The 22,383-nt window shown below is 36.4% G+C and overlaps 1 protein-coding gene and 1 long non-coding RNA gene across 7 annotated transcripts in view; one reads left to right on the top strand and one right to left on the bottom strand.

Annotated features, from left to right (window-relative positions):
• Positions 1-22,383, top strand: part of PDE4D (phosphodiesterase 4D) — a 1,542,529-nt gene that overhangs the window by 1,431,554 nt on the left and 88,592 nt on the right. The gene's annotated exons all lie outside the window — the stretch shown is intronic.
• Positions 16,556-22,383, bottom strand: part of LOC129059409 (uncharacterized) — a 28,437-nt gene continuing 22,609 nt past the window's right edge. The window contains exons 2-3 of the long non-coding RNA XR_008525278.2: positions 19,827-19,869; positions 16,556-16,937 (exon numbers count right to left, since the gene is read on the bottom strand). This is a non-coding gene — a long non-coding RNA (uncharacterized LOC129059409). The remainder of the gene's footprint in view (positions 16,938-19,826; positions 19,870-22,383) is intronic.

The following is a 22,383-nucleotide window of genomic DNA, read 5'->3' as shown; positions in this document are numbered from 1 at the left end:
GTCTCTGGGTAGCAAGGACAATAGGCACACACTATTATGCCCAGCTTATTATTATTACTATTATTATTATTATTATTTTGTAGAGATGGGTCCTGCTCTGTTGCCCAGGCTGGTCTCAAACTCCTGGCCTCAAGCAATTCTCTGGCCTCAGTCATGCAAAGTGTAGGGATTACAGGCATGAGCCATCACTTCCAGCTCTAGTGCTATCTCTTTATAGGAATCAAAAATTTTTTTTGGCTATTTCAAATTTTTTAGAGTAAGAGGTCAATTAGAAAAGATTCGGTTATGTTTTCAAAAATGTACTGTGTGCATATGTATGTAGAAATGTATTAGAATGAAATAATTTTTTACGGTGGTTACCATTGGTTTGTGAAATTATACATGCTTTTTCTTAATTTTCTCTAATTTTTCTATATTTCCTAGGATTTCTACCACGAGATTTTTCTCTTAATGTCTAGTTTTATTACATAGGTAATAGATAAATATATTCATGTCACAAAATATTTTTAAAATTCAGAATATGAGAAAGTCCTTTTTCATGCTCCTTAGTCTTGCTGTCTTTCTTGAAAGTATCCACTTAGTGATGGATACAATATGGTGTATATCTGCCTTAATCCATTTTGTGCTGCTCTAACAGAATACTTGAGACTAGGTAATTTATCATGAACTGAAATTTATTGGCTCACAGTTCTGGAGGCTGGGAAATCTAAAATCAAGGTGCTGGCATCTGTTAAGGGTCCTTTTGTTGCATCACCACATGGCAGAAAGCAAAAGGGAGAGAGACAGAGAGATTGGGGGAGAGAGAGGAAAGGGGACCGAACTTCTCACTCTTTAATAACAAACCTGCTCCAGTGATAACAGGATTAACCCTTCCATCAGGGCAAAGCTCACATGACCTTAACACCTCTTAGAAGTCCCAACTCTTGCTGGATGTGGTGGCTCATACCTGTGATCTCAGCACTTTGGGAGGCCGAGGTGGGTGGATCACTTGAGCTAAGGAGTTCGAGACCAACCTGCCTGAGCAACATGAAGAAACCCTATCAATACAAAAAAATACAACAAAATAGCTGGGCATGATGGCATGTGCCTGTAGTTCCAGCTACTCTGGAAGCTGAGGTGGGAGAATCACCTGAGCTTGGGAAGCTGAGGCCACAGTGAGCTATGATCATGCCACTGCACTCTAACCTGGGTGTTGAAGTGAGACCCTGTCACCAAAAAAAAAAAAAAAGAGTCCTACTTCTTAACACTGTTACAATGGCAATTAAACTTCAGCCTGAGTTTTGGATGGAACAAACATTCAAACCATAGCAGTATCTTTTCAGAATTTTTAATGGAATATTTATAAATATGAACATTTAGAATTAGGGGTAATTTTTAAAAATCAAAAGTGATATACTACAGATGTTATTCTGTGATTGATCTTTGCACTTACTATGTTTTGGAGATCATTTTATTTTAGTACGTATAAATCTATAACAGTTTTCTTAAATTGCAGCATAGTATGTATATCAAGTTTATTCTTTAACTATTTTCTTACTGATGGCTTTTTTTAATACTGCAAACCGTACTACACTAAACATTGTCGTGCATACTTGCTTGTGTATTACATTGGTGTTTAAATCAATGAACTAGTTGTAAACATGGAGAGAAACAAGAAGCAGGGAGATGGATATAAGAGAAGAAGCGATTAAATGGGATGGAATCAGTTGTTTCTGGAGCACAGAATATTCACCAAATTTGACCAGATGTGCGGTTGCTCACTTAGGAAAGAGCAACTGCACTGGGACGTAGAGGTTTTTTAGGAAATCAGAGGTCTTCAGAGAAGTTTTGGTTAAAATCTGCAGTATACACTACCAAAATGGTTTTTGTCTTTGTTGTTCTTACGCAAGAAAGACTAGGTCTTTTTATCTAGAGCTGGAAGGTTGCTGTGTTGGAGTAGGGGAGAAAGGAGACGAGTATCTGATGGGTGGGAATGGAAGGTGTGTATCCTTGCAGCAGACCTCCAGAGTAGTTGACTGACTGATATGCATGGTAGTCCTAAGATGTGTTTGAGAAAAGAAAATATTAGGAGCTCTTGACAAATCTTGAAAATCAATACAAAAATTAGCCGGGCGTGGTAGCGTGTGCCTGTAGTCCCAGCTACTCAGGGGGCTGATGAACAAAATCCCTAGAACCCGGGAGGCAGAGGTTGCAGCGAGATCGCACCACTGCACTCCAGTCTGGGCAACAGAGTGAGACTCTGTCTCAAAAAAAAAAAAGAAGAAGAAAAAGAAAAAAATAAAAATCAGTTGCCCATCCTGCAGATATACAGTATAGTGTAACTGCTTCAGCCGCTTGCAAATCTTTTACAATTCAAAACAAATTATGGAGAAATAAGAGTGAAATATTTTCCTGGAAAAATAATGTGAAAAATTGAAGTTTTAAATATCATGGTTAAATTGAATGTACCTTAGGGACAACTCCTTTATTTAAAACTCCAATTCTCAATAACATACCTAATATTTGTTATTTTGTTGTTAAATATTTACTCTATGTAGACATTATGCTAAGAGTATAATGCCTTTTTAATATTCAGAAGAGCACTCTAAAAGCTATTACAGCTTTACAGACAAGAAACCTGAGACCAGAGAGAGGTTAAGTAACTTGACCAATTGTCATATAGCATTTAAGTGGCAGAGTTAGGATTTGAACCCAGGTTTTTATCTATTTAAAATTCTGGCTATTAACACCACACTGCAAAGAAACTTATTTAGTAGATAACAAGATATATCCATATATTTATAGATATCAATATATATGTTGTGGATCGGTAGCTTGGGGCACATTACTGCTTTGAATTGTGTTATCTTTTATTAGATATTGAAATACTGGATTATTGATAAGACCATGTAGCAGTGAGAAAAATAGTTTTTGCTTTGATTTGTGTCAATCATACTATGTTGTTGGAGCTTTTGAAGTAGGGAGCGATCAGGTAGAGACAGGCAGAAGAGATTAGTTTGTATGTATTATCCTGAAATCTGAGTTATTTGACATTTTTAAGGCAAGGCATTGATTGAGTTTTATGAAGATAAATTGGCAAAGAAAAGTAATCCCATCTGCTCAATAACAATTCTTTGCTTTTAGCCAAGAAAATTGATTTCAGCTTGAGAGTAATAATCATATTTATCGCACTTGCTAATTGCATGAACTGTGTATAAATTGTCAGGCTCATAAAGGTAGATATTTATGGTCACTGGGCATTCCTCACATTCCACATTTTCATTGTTATGGCATTAACTATTTTTTCTGTTTCTCTGTCACTGAAGACTTCACATAGTATAATAGCCAGTACTTTCTGTGATTATATAGCAATATTCTCAAACCTAATTGTTCATACAAAGTACAAATCAGGGACTTTTTCTACTAGGTTTCTGAAGTACTTGTTCTCTAGATTTAAACTCCAGTGTTGTACTAATGGGAGTAAGTTTTTCTTTTATCTGCCAAGGAGCTCCTCTTACACGTAAAAAACGGTTGTTTTTCCTCTTTGTAAATATCTGTGTAAAGTACACACTGTATAAAATGTAAATTACTGATGTGAGAATGGCCATTTTAGTTCACATTGTTCATTGCCAAAGTGGGCCAAGGGATTCTGTCTCATTAACTTTGAGGAAACTATAGTATTCTTTTGTCTCTTTAGCCTTCCTTCTGGTTTATTCAAAGAATTCTCAGCAGGCTGATCAAGAGTCGAAAAGTAAAGCACTGTTCTTAAAAACTGCTCTCTAGAAAGATCTGCAATGGTTTTGAGGACGGCCAAGCAACAGGAGGTAGAAAAATGGATAACTAAATAACCTCATTTACAGAAAATATGTTAGGTTAAATTGCATAGGAAAAGATAGTATGAGTCTTTAAAAAAAATGGATATTTATAACAAAGAAAGGATAAAATTAATAAGTAAGTTATAAGGAATATTTAGAAAAATAAAAATAGTATTCTAAAAGACAATACTTATATCTTTCTAATGTAAATCTTAGAAAATGGTGAGAATTTCTTGTGTGCTTTATATTTATAAGAAGTAATAATAGCTTTTGAAATAATTCCATATTATAAGAAGTCTTTTCTTCATATGTACCCAATTCCAAATAAGTGGATGCTGGAAGAAAATCTGTAATTTTTTTTTATTTAAAAGAAATGCAGTATATTAATAAATACCTATTTTTTTGGATAATAAAATAAGCAACATTTTCCAGAATGAGTTTTTTTTTTTTTGCAACAAATGTGCATACCAATGATTTCAAGTATTTAAAACAAACTTTTCTACTTAAAAGGAACCAACATGACTAAGTAGTAATTTTGCAGAATCTCTAATTGGGAGGATATCTACTGTTCAGAAAAGCAAACTAAAACAAGACAAGAAATTAAAATTGACAAAGGAGAAGTTCCATATAATCTAATTCAAAATCAAATGAGTTTTTCAAAGAAATAAATTTCATCATGTAATCTAAGCCAAAATAAGCTGAAAAATTACACACAATTTCTTTTCTTGTTCTTTTTCTCTATTTCCCATTAGGTGGTTTCCATCTGTGGAAACTAGTTACATGGCATTCCTACCATCCCATGCCCATGGTAGACACAATTAAGAAATTGTGTGTGTGTGTGTGTGTGTGTGTGTGTGTGTGTTTTGTAAGCCTTCTACTCCTTCTCAACAAAGCATTTCAAGGAGCCATTAGCAAATTAGAATTGAAACCCCATTACGTCTCTCAGGTCTTCTGATCAGCTCTTATTATACTTACTCTTAGTAAAATAATCTCTATTGATAGTGAGAAGTAAGGAACTATATGATATTTTAAAAAGTGCTCTAAAGGAAATCAGAACATTGTGTGGAAGTCCTGGTTCCACCATTAATGGTAAACTCTCTGAGGACTTCCAATTTCTCCAGGACTGGTTTTCAATCTGTATAATTAAGGAGTTTAGGCTAGACTCTCTTTTTATTTTTTGAAACAGTGTCTCACTCTGTCACCCAGGCTGGAATGAAGTGGTACGATCTTGGCTCACTACAACCTCTGCCTCCCTAGGTTGAAGTGATCCTCCCACCTCAGCCTCCCAAGTAGCTGCGATTACAGGCATGCACCACCACGCCTGGCTATGTTTTTGTATTTTAGTAGAGACAAGGTTTCACCATGTTGGCCAGGCTGGTCTGGAACTCCTGGCCTCAAGCAATCTGCCCGCCTCACCCTCCCAAAGTGCTAGGATTACAGGTGTGAGCCACCACACCTGGCCTAGACTCTTTCTAAAATTCTTTTCAGTTTCAACCTTCTATGGCTTTTGGATTCTTTTATTTCTTATACTTTCATATTACTGAATCTCATAACTCACTTTTTCCTCCATCTCATATTTTCAACTTTTCTAGTCTAGGGCTCTGCACAAGTTATTACTCTGCCCTTTTATTACTACTCCAAGGTAATTCATGTTATATGTAGATGTATATTAGCCATGACAATAAATCTACATACTGTATTATCATCTTTCCAGAATTTTTCAAAACAGAAAGTCTTTCTTGACTAATCATTTATTCCTCATATAATAGTATGAAGTTATTAACAAACATTCCTTGAATTATGTGTGACAGAATTTGCTGGGAGCTTGAATCAGTATATTTGTTTAGGCTGCATATAACAGAAGGCTTCATTTAAAATGGCTTAAATAATAAGAGATTTATTGAATTATATAATAAGAAGATAGTGATAGAATGATTCTAGTAGTACAAACATGCATCAAGAATCCAGATTCTTTCCTTCTTTCTAGTCACCCATCCTCAGCACTGTAGTTTTTGATCTCAGTTTTATCCTCTTACGGTCTCAAGATGACTACAGCAGCTCTAAGTATATCTATACAACTTCCTTTTCTTCTGTCACTTTTTAAGAAAGATAAAAACTTTACCAGAAGTTCCTTAACAGATTTCTTTCTCAGATCTGTATTAGAAACAAATTCATCATATGCTTATATCTAAGCCATTCATTGGCAAGAGAAATGCTATGAAATTGGCTGGGAAGTAATCATGGTTCATCCTGGTACTGGGAGGGGCCTGATCTCCCTTGAAGCACCAACCGCCTGACACCTGAACAAAATCTAGTGGCTGCTGGGTGGGGAACAACAGCGTCTTCACAAGTTGGTGCATTATAAATACATTTCCATAATTTGAATCAAGCCTACCATCTCCTCCTCATCTCCAACCACCCGCACCCCCGCCCCCCGCTTTATTTTCTATATCTTCAGCAACTTCCAGAAACTTCTCATTCTTGCTTAAATACACATTTTTGTACCTGCCATATTTTGCACGTCCTCTTTTATCAGCCTGGGATGCACTTTGTCACCTTTGCAGCCTGGTAAAACCATCATTGTGCTCATATTTCAAGACCCACCTCAAATGCCAGCTCTTTAGATCTGAATCCTTCCTGAATTCCCCGACTTAGCAGGTCAAGTGAGTTGTTCTCAGCTTTGTACTTCTGCTATAGATCAGCCCTCATCATTTTATAACCGTGTATTGACCCATTCACTCCTGAGAATCCTGTAAGGATGGGACTCAGTCCCTTGGTATTTGTGTTCTCAGAGAGATGATGCTTCATACATACCAACTGTTCAATAAAGTTTGTTGAATTAATATAGTTAAAAGCCGTTATCTTTCTGTTGTAAGTTCAAAGCCTAGTGATTGAAGATTTTTCTTTACATTATTTAAATATATTTATTTTGGTAAAATATTTAGAGCAAGTTTCATTCCACCTGTTCCATCTAAGCGATTCATGACCTGCATACATTCTAAATGACAGGAACCACAAGTAACTCAGTCAGCAGGCTTCAGAATCAGTCATCCTAAAAGATATTGCAGGTCAATGGCTAATACACTAACAAAGAAAAAGCTTATGCAAATAAGTAAGGAAAATACTGTTTCAATGTTAAATCATTAAAGACAAATTCAGACGACTCACAAAGACGATCTACAAATGCCAAGTTAGAATAGTTAAACAGAAAACAAAAAACAACATTAAGACCTCTGATTACATCTATAGTAATTAACACATCCAGTTAACTCCTCTGCCTTCAGAAAACCATCAATGGATGTTTATAGGCATAAATGACAAGGACAAAGAAAGTGGGAAGGGAGATAACAGCAACAAAATTTTGGAAGCTGAAAAACCAGTATACAAGGGGTAACTGCCTTAGTAGATAGTTACAACAGAATCCTGTGCTACCATTAGAGAAAGTCAAAGAGTATTCCCATGAATAGTGAAGAACAACCAAAAGACTCAGAAAGCAGCCATATCCAGTACCTAAGAAAAATGGGGTAAAGACTAACACTATTGAAGGAACAGTTAGACCTGCAGGTCTCATCTTATGCTCTGTGGAGCTATGTGGCTTTCTCTTCTATATCCCAGCAAAATACTGGACATTCATTCTCTGACAAATGTAAAACAGTCCCTAGACAAGGGGAACCTAGGCAGGTTGAAGACTGAGTGCCATTCTGAAAACAGAGGGATTAAATAAACACTTATATATTTGTGTTCATGATAACACAAGGCTTTTTAAATTCTGTTTACCACTGTGTCTCTGGTGGCTAGAATAGAGGCTGCCAAATATAGATGCTCAAATATTTGTTGAATGAATTCTGAAGGTTGAAAGTCCCAACAGTCTTCCCCCAGTCAGCTTCCAACTATGCTTAAGCCTTCTGGACAGTAGATTGATATAACCTTTGGAGAATTCACCAACCCAAGAGAAAAGACCCAAAGATAATGGTGCAAGGTATTTCTGAATGAAACTGTTCAGTTTGATCATCAAAAAGTGGATGTAGTTGACAAATCTTACCTATGCAAACAGAGCTTCCAATCTGATTTTTAGTACTCTAGCCTTAAATATGAGTAGACAGATAAGATTTATCAAATACTTAGAAAAAGTAAATGAAAGAAACCAAAACAAATGGAAAAAGACCAACTTTAAAGAAGTACAGATGTTGGCTGGGCACGGTAGCTCACGCCTGTAATCCCAGCACTTTGGGAGGCTGAGGCGGGTGGATTACCTGAGGTCAGGAGTTTGAGACCAGCCTGGCCAACATGGTGAAACCCTGTCTCTACTAAAAATATAAAAAAATTAGCTGGGCGTGGTAGTGGGCGACTGTAATCCCAGCTACTCAGGAGGCTGAGGCAGGAGAATTGCTTGAACCCAGGAGATGGAGGTTGCAGTGAGCCAGCATGGTCCCACTGCACTCCAGCCTGGGTGACAGAGTGAGACTCCATCTCAAAAAAAAAAAAAAAAAAAAAAAAGAAAAAAGAAGGAGAAGAAAACAAGTACAGATGTTGCAGGAAGAAGGTAACTTATAAAGTATTATTATAGAGAGGAGAAGAAATACACTTGATATTGTATTCATAAATATTAACATTGCTTCCACAAAACAAAAGCAGATGCTATGAAAGAAAAAAAACCACTCAGAGAATAGGAAAAGAGCTCTTGGAAAGTAAAAACATGATAGAATAAGTTAAAAACTCAATAGAAGGGTTGAAAGGTAAATTGAGGACATCTCTATGGAAATGGAGCAAAAATACAAAAAGGTAGAAAATACAGAAGAAAAAGTGGGAAATCAGAGGACCAGGACAGGAAATCTAACATCTAAAATCAGAAATTCTAGAAAAAAGAGAAAACTGCAGGAGGACAAAATTGAAGAAAAATTTCCAGAACTCATTAATTGGAGCATTTAGCATAATATTAAGTATTAAAAAAGAGACTTGTGACTTGTTCTAAGGATCATTATCATGTCATATAGAAGGATCAAAACTCAAAAGGGCATCAGACTTCTTAAGATTCGTTTTGAAACCTAGAAAAGAATGAAGTGATGCCTTTTAAATTCCAAAGGAAAATGATTCTCAACCAAGAATTCTATACTCAACCAAACTATTGATCAAGAGGGAGCATGGAATAAAGATTATTTCTGAGGTGCGAGCCTTTAAAAAATGTATCTCTGATGCATACTGACTCAGGAAACTACTGGAAAACGTGCTTACCAAAACAAGGGAATAAACTCTAAAAACATTACCCTTGGGATAATAAGGAAAGAACATCCCAAAGTGACAGCTGAGCAAGAGACATAGAGAATAACCAATCCAGGTCAAAGAGGCCTCTGGATGAGATTTCTTCAAGAAGATGAATTTAATAAAATTCTTGATGTGTTTGAGCCATACTTAGATTTTTGTAATATGAGGAAAGTTTGGGATTGAATTAGTGATAAGTATAAATGGACACCTAAGGGAACAAAGAAACTAACAAAAGACAAGAATTTTCAACAAGGAAAACAAAGAAAAAAAAAGGTAATCAGGGTATGTTACATAGTTTAGCTGCTTATAGTTTTTCTTTGGTTCTGCTCATGGAAACACAATGACTATCAATCTAAGTAAAACTATAATGTATTAGAAGGATGGGTGATGAGAAGTGTGAAGTGTTGCAAAGGTAAATCCTTATCTTCCACTATGAAGTATCAATAAGCAATGCCCAAAAAAATGAACTATTAAGAAGTAACCATAAAGTTACATCATTTAGAGATAGAGTGGAGGATAGCAAATGAATCAGCTAAAATATTTGAAAATGGGTACCCTCTGGGGAGTGGAAGATATATGTATTGTGGGTGGGGGATGCAGTGCAGGAGATTTCTTTTTTTAATCCTTGTGGTACTACTTAATTCTCTAAACTATTTGCATCTATAACTTTGCTAAAAATAACATTTAAATTTAAAAATTGATCACTTTTGTAATAAGTTCAAATTGAAACAAGGAGATAACATAGTTGCTAAGTTTTATTTTTTTGACATATTTATAACATTGTATATGTGTTAGTGAGAATACCATGCAACATCACTCTCAAGCGGTACTTCTAAAAGTAGAAATTGCTGTAATATTTCTCAAAAACTATCTGGCAATACACATTAAGAGGTATAAAAATGTTTATTCCTTCTGACTTAGTAATTCTACTTCGGAAATCTCTTACGGTGATCTACCTTCTAGAAAGACTGGAAATAAATACATCAAAATGTTCACAGCAGTTATCTCTGAGTGGTAGAATTATGGGTAAAAAAAAAAGATGGCTTGCTTCCATTTTTCTTTTGCACCCCTCTGCATTTTTTCCAAATAATCTATAATGAAGACAGGCTCCTTTTATATTTGGAAATAATTTCCAAATATAAACATTTTAATTTTATAACATTTTAAATTTTTCAAAACACTGGTCCTCATAACAAGAAAAGTTATTTGTTGCAACCACACTAGACCAGGTTAATGGTGCCAAGAGTGGAATGTGGATAAAGGCTCACAAGGCCATCTGGAACTGTGAGGCATTTGGAGCACCATAGGAGAGAGGTTTCCTGCAAGTACTAGCTGTGTTGAGTGTGACTGCTGTTTTCCTGGTTGCTCAGGAATCACCCAGGGAAGGAGAGGGCTTCCCCACTGGATTAGGGGGAAAAAAAAACAAAAAACAAAAAAACAAAAAAACTTCTTGTTCCATAAGAGAGTCTACAGATAGGGTGAGTAATAAGGGATAGATTTTACTAAGGTAGAACAAAATCTTAGGATGCTGGTTACGAGCACCACTGAAATATCCTATATCAAGTTTTAGTCTTTTCATTGCATCTTCTGAACCTGCTGGAGATGCTTTCACATGGAACATATTTGCTGTAAACTTTTCTTTATCTTTTGTTCAATGCTGTGAAGTTTGCTAATCTTGATGAACCAAGTCTCTTCACACTGAAAACTCATTGTAAAAGAGGTAAAACTGTGTTTCCATGGTATAGGGAATGGAGAGGTATAAGGAGGAAGATGGATTTAAATTGATTTTTGGAATGCTTGCTTTATTTTATCAGTTAAAGAAAAGGTCTCACCGATTATTTAGATAACATTATGCTCCAACTGCACTGATCTATTTGCCATTCCTTTAAGAAACCATTTTGATTCTGACTACTTGAATTTGCACATTTTGTTCCTTCTCTCTGGAATACCCTAACAAATTCTTTCTGCCTGATAAACTACTTACTCTTCCAGGTCAAGTTGAAATGTTCCCTTCAGTGTGAAAACTTTCATGACTCAAAAAAATAACAATTATAATAATTACAATTTGATGAGCTACCTGGCTGTTTACCTAATTCTCACACCATTAGGTGAGCGAGGTAGTTTTAGGCTAACTTTAAAAAGGAGGAAACTGAGACTTACCAAGACTTGGGTATGTGGCCCAAGAGTACATAGCTAGATTTGAAACCCAAGTCCAAACCCAGGACTTCCTGCCTAAAGCCCCTTCTTTTTCAAAAATTACATTACCTATTGATTATTTTGCTTTACATTTGCTTACATGTTTATCTTTCTCAGTGGACTGTCTTCATTCCTTAATAGGAAATAAATTGTCTTTTTTGGAGATGTTACATTTTTGCATACAACATTAATAAGATTAAAATTTTCATTTGTTGTTGACATTCTTTGCTTGACTCTACACTCCACGGGATAGGATCCTTGGGCATAGAAACCACGAATGCTTTGCTCATCACTGAATCCAGCATCTGTCAGTGTCTGCCATATAGGAATTGCTCAATATACATTTTTGAGTAAATAACTGAACTAACAAATGAGTGAACAAAAGAACAAATGAATAAAAAACCTCACATCTAGCCCCTAACAAAAAATACTTAAAAAAAATGTTTTAGTGTCTCAATTGTCTGCATAGACAATGATTTCACAAGTTCACGTGAAATACACTACCAATATCAACAATCATGTTAAATCAAATGAAATCTATATCCTCTGGGAATGCTTGTGGTATGGCTTAGGGGCAAGCTTTACTTATGAACAATGATACTGAGACTTCACAATAGTCAGCTGCGCAGATGTCAGATTTTGCATTTCACACATGCTTTTAACCTAGAGCTCAAATAGGCAGTTTTAAGCCCTGGACCTCAAGTCAACGTGGTTCATGTTTTGTCACTTCAAGATCTACAACTGAACTTCATTTTGATAGTCTTAGATGGTTTTTCATAAATTTTGAGTCATGAAAAACTGACAACATAAGAGTCTCCAAGTACCTTTTAATATATGCAATATTTTACCTACTTAATTAACACGTGTTTATTTGATAACTAAAAAGTTTATAAAGACTAGAAATAAAGAAAAGTCCATGTCCTTTTTCTTTTTTGTTTTCTTTTAAATGAAAACTCATGAGAAATAAGAGGGCAGAATGCATTACATTATTTCTTCTGTAACAGCACAATTCTATATCAGATTTTAAATACAAAAGAACATGCAAAGGGATAACAGCATTGACTTCAGTTCTAATATAAATAAGGCAGGAAATTGGGTGAAATCAGTTTTTCCTCTAATCTTACATGGAAAAAAATTTGTCATTTGGCAAACTCATATGAATCCAATCTGTTTGGTTTATTCATCCATGCAGTGACATTCAGACTCTAAAAACTGTATCAGAAACCTAGTCAATATTTAAATGCCATCATATAGATTAGCAATGGAATAAGGTATATGATAACTTACTGCATTTCAGAAAAAGTACTAATTGAAACATATTGTCAAAAATATATGTTTTCCTCTCTTTAGAAACCTATGGCTATTTTCTGTCTTTCAGCTCACGCTCCAGAAAGACCTATTTTTCCTTCTGTCTTAGTCCATTCAAGCTGCTATAACAAAATATCATAGCCAGGCACAGTGGCTCATGCCTGTAATCCCAGCACTTTGGGAGGCTGAGGTGGGCAGATCACTTGAGGTCAAGAGTTTCAGACCAGCCTGGGCAACATGATGAAACCTAATCTCTACTAAAAATACAAAAAATCAGCCAAATGTGGTCACAAGCACCTGTAATCCCAGCAACTCAGGAGGCTAAGGCACTAGAATCACTTGCACCTGGGAAGGAGAGGGTGCAGTGATCTGAGATCATGCCACTGAAATCCAGCCCGAGTGACAGAGCAAAACTCTGTCTCAAAATAAATAAATAAATAAATAAATATAAATAAATAAAAAATCATAAGCTGGGTGGCTTATAAACAACATAAATTTATTTCTCACAGTTCTGGAGACTAGAATGTCCAAGGTCAAGGCACTGGTAGACTTGGTATTTTGTGAGGGCTCATTTCCTGGGCCATAAATAGTGCCTCTGGCTTTGTCCTCACATGGTGGAAGGGGCAAGGCAGCTCTCTTGGGCCTCCTTTATAAGCCACTAATCCCCTTATGAGGGCTGTGCTCTCATGACCTAATTATCTCCCAAAGGCCCCACCTCCTAATAGCATCACACTGGTGATGAGGTTTCACCTCATATGAATGTGGGGAGGGACATAAACATTCAGAGTATAGTATCTGCTGTTTGCCACAGAATGAAGAAGAAACCATGTCTTACAAATAAAAATCTTTCCACGGTCCCCCACCACATAAGGACATGACCAACTTCCTTTGCTAGTCATTCTTCTGCCATAATCCTCTCCAGCCCATCTCTGCAGCCTCATCTCCACCCACACATGCATTCTGCTGTAACAAAAGGTGGGCAGGCTTCCAAATGTACTGTGTTCCCATGAAGTTGCACCTTTGCCTATGTCATTCTCTTTGCCTGGGTCTCCTCCTCATCTATTCACTCCTTTCTGCTCTTCACCCTTGCTCTTCTTGTGCCCTAATAGCTCCTCCTTCTGTGACACGTCAAAAATTGCCTACTGTAGGAAGCCCCTCCAAGACTAAGAGTGCCTCTCTCTGTGTTTCTGCATGCGCTGTTGGAGCCCTTATCACACAGTTGCTCTAGAATTGTTTGTTAGCTTGACCGCACTGTGAGTTTTCTTAAGGGAAGGGACTTATTCCTCTTTGCATATCTGGAATCTTACCCAGTGTTTAGTACATACTACATGTTCAATAAATATTTGGTCAATGAATCAATGAATTGATAGGTTTTCTTTCAGTAGAAGGAATAAGGTACATTTTTTTTTTTTAGAACAGCATCTGAAAAACAAGCAGGAAAAATTGGGACATCTTTGCTTAAGGTAAAAATGCTTTAATAGGGACCACCTTTGAAACTCCATCTACTTGGATCCTTTTAGTCTTCTTTATGAGATAGGAATATTAATTCTTAGATCCAATTAAAGAAGGTCCAGTTACCAAGGAACAAAACAAATTGGTATAGAATGGACTTTCTTATAAGAGAGTCCCAAAACATAGATCATAAGGACAATCTTATGTTGAAATGTCTCAATAACTTCCAAATGCTGACGTGAATGATATCATCAAACAGTGTGAGTCAAAGGAAGAAATGGGATTCCTAAGTTTTCATTGTGCTCCTTGACTATTTTATTGGTATACAGTCTCTTGACAATTATTTTCTCATCTTCTTTCCCGAGGAAACTTTAGATTTAATATGTTTATTCTGCAAGATGTTTGGAGATAGGTGTACACCCTAAAACCACCACTACAATCAATGCCATAAACTTATTCATTGCCTCCAAAAGTTTACTCCCATCTTTATGGGTTTTTTTGTTTTGTTTTCTTTTCATGGTAAGAACACTTAATATAACAGCTACCCTTTTGCCAAATTTCTAAGTATACAATATGGTATTGTTGATTGTATACTTATGTTATACAGCAGCTCTCCAGAACTTATTTTGCAAGACTAAAACTTTGTAACCCTTGACCACATCTACCAATTCCCATCTTCCCCCAGCCTCTGGCAACTACCATTCTACTTTCTGCTTCCATCAGTTTGACTATTTTGGATTATACATGTAAGTGAGATCATGCAGTATTTGTCCTTCTGTGTCTGGTTTATTCCACTTAGCGTGATGTCCTCCAGTTCCATCCAACTTGTTGTAAATGACAGGATTTCCTTCCTTTTTTAGGGCTGAATAATATTTCATTTTATATATATATATATACACACATACATACACCATATATATATATATATATACATACACCATATATATATATATACACCACATTTCCTTTGTCCATTCATCTGTTGATGGACATTTAGGTTGCTTCTGTATCTTAGCTATTACGAATATGCTGCAGTGAAAATATCTCTTCAAGATCCAGATTTCAGTTCTTTTGGATATATACCAAGAAGTGGGACTGCTGGATCAATTTGCTTCCTGTTTTGAAAGCAGGGCACCCTCTGGACATTTCTACAACTGAAGTGATTCTTACTTTTGGAAGTCAGGCTATTTGTTGGAATGATGGGAAAAAAAGCTAGAGCTTAAAAATAAATCTAAAGTTGGAGAGGGGATTATTACTGATGGATGCATTAATTCAAGGGTTACTGATACTCTAAATATATTTTTAAAAGTCATTTGATTAACAAGTCAAAACAGATGGTTTAATGACATTTTAGAGAGGATTAATAGAGATCCAACTGAATTAACAAATCACCATGGTGTGCAGAATATTGAAAATTCACCACTAGTAGATTTATGGCATATTTCTGGGTATTTCATTCCCATTTGGTTTATCATGATAAATCATTGGGAAACGGGTAGCCTGTAGGACATGACAGCAAACCACACTTTGGCAGCACCAGCATCAGGGCTGCATGGTTTTTTAAGAGACTATGTAGTCTACCCAGCACAAAGTGGCCCAGTGAGAGCTTGGTTGGCTAGGACTTTCTGGTGGTAGCCCACAGAGCTCACCTGAAAGAGTACCAAGGATGAAAATGTCATCTTGGCTAATTGGCCTGCTAGTTGATTTAAAAAATAAACAATAAAAAAAAATTTCCAGTGTATTTTAGCAAAGTTTAATATTTTGAAGGGGGCAGAAATGTAGCATATTTTGGGATCTTAAACCTGAATTTGTGTCTTTTTCCAGACTTTGTCAGTGTCTTTGTCTCTCTCTCTCCCTCTGCCCCCTCCATGTCTCCCTCCTTCTCTCTTTCCTTTCCTAGTAAGTATAGTAGAAAAACGTATTTTTTTTCTCATTTTTTTTTAACTTAATAACAACAGCAACAATGACAACAGTCAAACTCTTGAATTCTGGTCACAATTCAGATCAATAATTTTTTCCTTGCAGTTACCTTGGAATTAGGTTCTTAGCCCCTCACTGCCCTTTGTATATTTCTGTACAATAATCGTCAGTTTAAATAAGTACTTCAATTTCATACCAAAGTGCCAAGACTATCCTATTTTCACTCATCTTTAACTTTCTCCTTTTTCATTTCCCACACCCCTGCCATTGCCAAACAAAACTGATTATCTCTGTTTTTATCTTTTCTTTTAGACTTTTTAAGGCAATAAAAAATTGGCTTGCCCAGAAGGCTGATACACTGAGTGTTAGAATAACCCAAAGGATAGAATGCTTTGAGTCAACTTATGGGTATTTTTGATCACGTGTATCCATTTTTAAACCTGCCATTCATGAAGGATCACTGGCCCTGGCCCTGGCCCTGGCCCTGACCCATCTCAAAAAGTCACTTGCATGATTACTGATTAACGCTTAGACTGTTGGCTTGAAGTTTAGTAGCCTGAAGGAAAATTTCCAGAGGCATTATAATAAGGAAATTTAATTAAGAGTTAATGTTGACTCAGGAATATTATGTATAGCATTGATCCACAGTGTTGCTAATGAATTCATTATGCTGCAAATGCAAGTGATTTGTTAATACATTGGCCAGTAAAAGTGAAATCTGTCTCAACAAGAATGTTGAAAGAAAGAAGGCAGTGAAACTTTCATCTCCACTGGGAGTGAACTAACTTGTCACATCTGGGTCATCAATCATAGTAAAATGTTCAAAACAAATCATGCATCTTTCGTGGTTCACTGTATTCATCAGCACTTGTGAAGTCACCAGTCTAGAGTAGTCACCTTTGGCCAAGTTTTCAGTTGCCTGTGGTTTAGGCAATAAGCCTCAACTGTCTTTCTCAAGGATATGTTCCCAGGTGGTTGTACTCCATGGGCCATTTTCAATCAAATCTGAAAGGACAAAAGGGCAGTTCCGTTTATATGAAATGATATCATATTATAACCTCAAAATTGTTGTCTTAAAAGTCAAATCATTATCTAAAAGGTCTCTTAGAATTACTTAGAGCTTGAATGCAAAAGACTGAATTTCCCACTCACATACTTCGCCAACACTCATTACATAGGCAAAAAAGTATAGTAAGTATCACTTACGTGAGCCTATGTATGTATGTAGTGTTATAGGGGGTGGGGGTGGCAGGAAAGACAGCTCAAATATGAAATAATTGAATTATTCATTGCTACTGTTCTGATTGCCTTTAAAAATGTTTTATCTGGAAGTTATTTCAGACACACTGGAAAGCTTCATGGGTAGTGCCAAAAAAAAAAAAAAAAAAAAAACCATTCATTCACTCATTGTAAACATTCCACCTCATTTGCAGTATCACTCTATGTGCACATACACACAAATATACATACACACACGTTGTCTTTTTTTCTCTGAACCACCTGAGAGAAAACTGCACACATCATGGCCCTCTATCCCTAAACTCCTCGATGTATTCGTCCCAAGAACAAGGACACTTTTCTGTATAACTATAGTCTCAAACATCTGATTGCCTTTGAATTTTATAGCATGACTTATTTATACCTTTTTACTTCGAGTTCTAACTCAGATACTGAGCTATAGAAGAACAGCTCAACTATTAGTTGAGGGATAGCTCAGATGTCTGAGGGAAAAAAGTCAAATCAGTAACATTTTGAATTTTGCAAATATACACAATATGCCAATGTATGGGAGATAACTAGATACTGGTTTTAGAGAAAATAGATGAGTTAATATAAATAGAGATTCCCCTTAATTAATAGATCTTATATGTTTGGTTATTTGTCTTATCCGTGCTATTATAGCTAGCTAGCATTCATTAGGACAGCCAGAGAATCTTGTCTTTCTGTATTTTTATACTGTTTTTCTTCTTCTGATCAGCCAATTCCAGGTTTTGAAAGAATGAAGTAGTTCCTACTTAGATAATGCCATTGCCTTACTCCTTAACAGTAAGCAGTGGAGAAGCAGAGTGGACGCTGGTGATGCTGCCTCTAGTCCTAGAGGGAGTGTCAACCAGTGGGTAATCATTCTGACCCTGCAACACAACCATCCCTTCACTGAAATAGGTAGTGGTAGGTCTTTACTCAATATGGTACTTATAGCCGTCTTATACTTGGTATCTTAAAAAAAATATGCAGGCTTTCACTGCTGTGAACAGATAATTGATATTTATGTTTCATAATCTGTGAAGATAGCTAACACATTTCTGACAGTTGCAATTTTTTTTCCCCAAAAGGAGTTTGAGCATGCCTATCCCTCTCTACCCAAGAATATTTAACAGCATTTCTATCTATTGGGGAATCTGAGTGAGGATGACAATGTGTCAAGGATTAGAGTGGACAGGAAGAGTCTCTGTAAGAGGGGGGTGTGATGCTGGAGCAATTTATGAAAATTGGGTCCCCTGGTAACTGTGGTGGATGTTATACAGACAGTCCTGCAGAGTCATCCACAAGGCTGACTCACTGACAATATACACATAGAGGTGGGCCTCGAGTGTGTGCAAATAACAAGTTTACTACTGCAGGCAAACTCTTTGTTTATTCATTTGACAGATTTATATTGAGAGGCACTGTTCTAGGAGCTGGGGATTTGGTAATAAATAAGATAGTCATGGTCTGTAACCTCATAGAGCTTACACATAAACTGTTTTGCTTTAAAATATTGTACATTCAGAGGTGTTTGTGCTCCAACCATATGACTGCAATATGTCATTTGATAAACCTTTCAGGCATGACTTGGACCCCACCAGAACTTAGCTTTAAAGCTATCAGATTGACAGGAGGAGAGAACACTGGCTTTAGGTGACAAATCATGGAAATAATTATGAAAAGACCCTCCAGTTTTTAATGACTTTACAAGAATAGTGTTCTTGTGAGACTATTGAATAAGAAGAACTATATGAACATTCGTATCATTCAACCGTCTAACTGATACAAACACCAATAAATATATGAACATTCTTGTTATTCAAGTGTCTAATAAGTGAGGGACAGTGCCTGCAGGAAGGAAAGCCTCCCAATAATGGAAACAGTGTTATTCTTCATGGTAGGGAGACCATTTTTTGGTTCCTCACAATGACTTCCAGGCTGGAATGATTTCCAAGTAGGGGAGGGAAGACAAATATCTGAAGCCTAAGGGAAGCTCCAGGGTGATTCTTGTAGTTTTGTATGGCAGACTTTCTAAAAGGCATTGTCAGATAGTTTTGAAGCAAGCAGTTTAGCCATCTACTACCACATAATATATTCAAATCAGAATAAGCTGGAAGAGAGTCATCCAACATCCAAATCTCAGCCTAGCCTATGTGAACATACTTCTTCTTAAGACTAAGCTATAGGGGTACTATGCTTGTTACCTCGGTGTGAAATAATCTGTACACCAGCACCCCATGACATGCAATTTACCTATATGACTAACCTGCACATATACCCCTGAACCTAAAATTTAAAAAATTTTTATAGATATGTTAAATTTGAGATGTTTATTGAACATCAAAGCAAAAATGGTGAATGAACAGATATATGACACAAAAAAGACTAAGGTATAGTCCTATATCATGAGTGAATAGGAATTTTTTGTTATTGGTGTTTGCATTAGTTGAGATTTTATTCAGCAGTAAATACAGAGATTTAAAATGGAAGTGGCTTAAGGAAGACAGATATTTCTCCTTCATGTAAAATCTGAAAGTAGGCAGTCCAAAGTTAGTATGGCACCTCTATCCAGTACAGTCTTCAAGGACACGTGCTCTTTCCATCTTATTGCACTGTGAGGTGTAGCCTCTGTTGCTAAATTCAACTCACCATCCAATATGGCTGTTCCGACTCCAGCCATCAACTTCACATTCTAGCCAGTAGGAAAGAGAAAACAATAATTACAGGCAGATAAAAAAATAGATGACAAATTTCTTTTAAGGAAAGTTTCTAGCACATCTATATAACATCTACATAACACTTCTACTACCAACTCATTCACCAAAACTTAGTTATATGGCAACACCTGGCAACCAAGGAGGCTGTGAATTTTCTCTATTTTGGGCAGTCATATGCTTACATGAAAATTGGTAATTTTGAAAACAAGTGATGAAGAAAAGCATCAATATTAGGGGACATTTAGCAGTCTCTGCCACAATGTTGCCTATTAATAATGCTGCATTCATTTTAAATATTTAATATCAGTCTGCGACACTCTATTAGCAATGTAATGTATAGTATAATCTTTTACCATACGAACTTAGTAGCTACAGTGTTCAGGAAAGTTGTGTTATTTTGTGCTAGAATATTTTACCTGCCCTAGGTAAGGGCCTAAAGATAAAATGTGCTAGACTAATTAATTTTAATGGCATATAGCAAGAGATTTCCAGCCTTAAAGATTGCATCTCCACCTGCAATGTGGGAAAGGAAAAACTGATAGCACTAAATAAAAGTAGTGGGAGTCCTGAAAACTGTCTGATGCTGTTCATGTTCTTACCAACTCATATCCTCATCTAACTTTGAATCACAGGTACATTCTGACCTTGTGGTAGAGAGAGTCCTAAAGTCTCATGAGAGAATTACCGTGCTTGTTCTAACAAGACTGTGTTCCAGCAGGCATGCCAAAATTGGATAGCTACAAATAGGGAGATTTGAAAGGAAAGAGGTGGGGGAGGTAATTTCTTTTAACTCAACTGCATCTGGTGGATTAAGGTAGACAATATTACCATTTTGCTGACAGGAGACAGACATGGCACTAAAGAGGGAGAATGAGCAACCACAGAGCTGATTTAATTTCCAGTGGGGTTTATGGAAGCGCCAAAACATGATGTAGCCAAATGTTCCTAAAAGTATGAAGTAATTTAATTTGTTCCATCATTACAAGAAATTAAAGCCAAGCACAATTACATCCCAGTAGTAAAAGGAACCCGCTGAATTGCCATTGTTATTGACTGAATGAAGTGAGATTTCTGATTACCTTGTCCAGCACATTTTAATTTCTGTCTGTCCATTTATTCCAAATCACATTACAGGGCCTTAACTGATCTTGACAAAATAAGCTACATTATTAAGGTGCAGTTTAACCTGAGAAGCTTTAATTACTAGATTAGAGTTTTCAAATGGGCATGTCTTCTAGATTTCAGTACATTTAAGGATGTAATTATTAGAGATTCTTTGTTTCTTATGTGCAAAAGAGACCCAAGTTTAAAGGGAAGACTTAAACTTACGGAAGTGATTTTTTTTTCTTCCACCAAGAGTCTCTTTGTAGACAGGTGTCTGTTCTGTTGGGTGTGGGCTCACACCTCCTGAATGCTGTGATTGAGAGAGCTGCCTCCATAGTGGAAAGCCCCTGGTAGAGGGTAGTACCCAGATTTCCAAGGGGAGGGAAGTTGGGCGACTAAATGATGTACAGTGAACTCTCTCATAAGTAGGGTGTCTAGATGATTTAGCATTCAAACCAGAACACTTTTTAGAATGAAAGGCAATGCTATTCATAATTACACTGGTATAACAGGCATAGACCTGGGAAGTTCCAGGCCAATTGGGATGTATGGACTCTGTACCTATAAGGAAGACAAGGCAATAGATACATAAACAAATAAATGTAATAGTCATTATAGGTATCCGGAGAATGAAAGGCTCTATAGGACACTGGGGCTGGGTGGGTATGGAGAACACTCTCTTAGGGATTTCTCTCCCCTGGCACAAAACTTACACTAATCATGTGACATCTCAGAGCATGAAGTTTGTAGCTCCCTGAACCATATTCATGTTCCTCTAACAGTCCAGTTAATGATTCTCAGATGCATTAGAAACTATGGAAATATTATAGAAAAGAAGCCTTAACAGGGGAAATGTTTCATGCTTTTTCAGTTCAATTCAACAAACATTTATTGGATACCTAATATATGACAGCCAGTGTTTAGCACCAGAGATCAAAAAATGAATTCAATATGGTTCCAGCCCCAGAGAAATTCAGTCTAGTAATAAACACATAATTGTGATAGACTGTTTAGTGATTTAATAACTTAAAGAGTTAACTTCTGATTTGGTTCTCATGCATCAAACACAATATTTGCCAGTCTCTATCTCTACAAGGAGCCCTGGATTTTTCCCAGTCCCCTACTAATGCTAGATAATATGGCAAAATACACAGGCTGATCAGCCTGTTTTAGAGACTCTTTTAAGCCAGAGATCTTTTGTTTTCCAGACTGCTAATTTATTTTTTTCCACCCACAAAGCCCTTCCTACCATCTGAGCTATTCTGACCAAATCAGCAAAGACAAGCTACAGAGATTTAGGATGTCTGGGCTAAAAAGGTTTGCTTGTTTAATTAGATAAATAATTTGAGAATACTTTCCAGGATTACTGTTCCTAACCACATTGA

This window comes from Pongo abelii, chromosome 4 (genome assembly GCF_028885655.2).
Source record: "Pongo abelii isolate AG06213 chromosome 4, NHGRI_mPonAbe1-v2.0_pri, whole genome shotgun sequence".
In the NCBI taxonomy this organism is placed as follows: domain Eukaryota; kingdom Metazoa; phylum Chordata; class Mammalia; order Primates; family Hominidae; genus Pongo; species Pongo abelii.
The sequence above is the reverse complement of the archived record's forward strand: the minus strand, read 5'-3'. Positions and strand labels throughout refer to the sequence as shown.